Source organism: Penaeus monodon, chromosome 22 (assembly GCF_015228065.2).
Source record: "Penaeus monodon isolate SGIC_2016 chromosome 22, NSTDA_Pmon_1, whole genome shotgun sequence".
In the NCBI taxonomy this organism is placed as follows: domain Eukaryota; kingdom Metazoa; phylum Arthropoda; class Malacostraca; order Decapoda; family Penaeidae; genus Penaeus; species Penaeus monodon.
The window spans coordinates 15213741-15215157 of NC_051407.1; the positions used below are offsets into that span (position 1 = coordinate 15213741).

The following is a 1417-nucleotide window of genomic DNA, read 5'->3' on the forward strand; positions in this document are numbered from 1 at the left end:
AATCCCTTGTACTTCTGTTGGTAATTAAAAACCATATTTTCCGCATTAAACGTATCGATATATTCCTAACCTTTCTATCTACTGAGTAATGTTTATGTAATGTCAAAAGCTTCGAGAAAAAACGTATTCATTCGAGACATTTTTAAACATCACATAAATGAATAAATGCATAAATTGTATTACAGTTTCTCCTTCCGGACAAGAAAATTAATTTGTTCTTTACCATAATTGTTTTTTTCGCTTAAAACTTCTATATAATGTTGTATTTCATAAACATGATATCAAAGTCAACAGATCAATGCGCATATTTTCGTGACTTTTTTCTCCTTGATCTTTTATCTTATCTTAGCTTTAATTAAAAAGTAATAAATCTCAAGAAATAAAATGTTATTTGTTCAACTGACATTCAAGAGTGTTGTCAGGTATAAACTATTGATACAGTAACTTCAGTTAAGTTATAACCATTGAAATTTCATTCATTTCCACAAGCAGAAGAAAGGAAATGACATTCCTCCCGCACAGGGATTTCAGTGTCAGGAGAAAATCGTTTCTCAACGCGGAAATGAACGGAATTCCAACAGGATTCTCGCCCTTGCATATCTTTTAGAAATATGTAGTCTCTCCTTCAAAAGGTCTTTCTTGGTATTTAAAAGATGAGAGGACACCTATTGTATCTTTTGTCCGTACATGTGCCTAATCTCTTTAAGGCAGGCCAGCTTCATGGTCATACTGTGCTAAAATGTTTGACAGTTTTCAATTTTCTGTCTTTACGAATTTTTGTAGGACTAATATATTCGAAGTGATAGTACACGTAGTTATGATTAAATTATGAATGAAATGGAATAACTTCACAAAAAAGAGATGACACGTATATAACAGCAATACGTATCAATTACATTACATTGCAAAACGATTCATTTTCATTCATAAGCTTGCCTCGTTCGTCACAATGAATTCAGTGCAAAATTTAGTGTTTGGTGCACGCATTTATCTTCACACATCTTAAACACTCCAAAAATTCACAGCTGTTGAAAACTCGACACTCCACGCACGTCTAAGTCTTTTTTTCTCTCTCTCTTTCCCCAAAAAACTCACAGGATTTCTTGAAGTTCCCGAAGACGAACAGTAAGATATATATAGGGCTTTCTCAAGAAGGAGCGAAGGAGACGGCACGGCGTCTGCTGATCAACTGAGTGTGCAGGACGCGAGCTCGCTTCCTTAAACCCGCTGGACTGTCCCTGGGACCTTCAACCCTGGACTGCCGACCGCTATTTACAGGCCACGAAAGGGAATTTCCACAGGTCGCCGTCTCGAGTTACCCCTTTGCCAGAACCCTACGAGGCTGAGGTCTCTCCCCTTCCCTTCCTTTCGCCGAGGGACCCGTCCCCCTCCCCCTTCTACCTCTTTCTCTTTTCTA

The 1417-nt window shown here is 37.8% G+C and overlaps 1 protein-coding gene across 2 annotated transcripts in view; it reads right to left on the minus strand.

Annotated features, from left to right (window-relative positions):
• Positions 1 to 1239, minus strand: part of LOC119587579 — a 4444-nt gene extending 3205 nt beyond the window's left edge. For both annotated transcript variants that reach the window (XM_037936292.1, XM_037936291.1), the window contains exon 1: positions 1096 to 1239. The gene's annotated coding sequence lies outside the window, so the exon portion shown is untranslated. The remainder of the gene's footprint in view (positions 1 to 1095) is intronic.
• Positions 1240 to 1417: the final 178 nt, after the last annotated feature.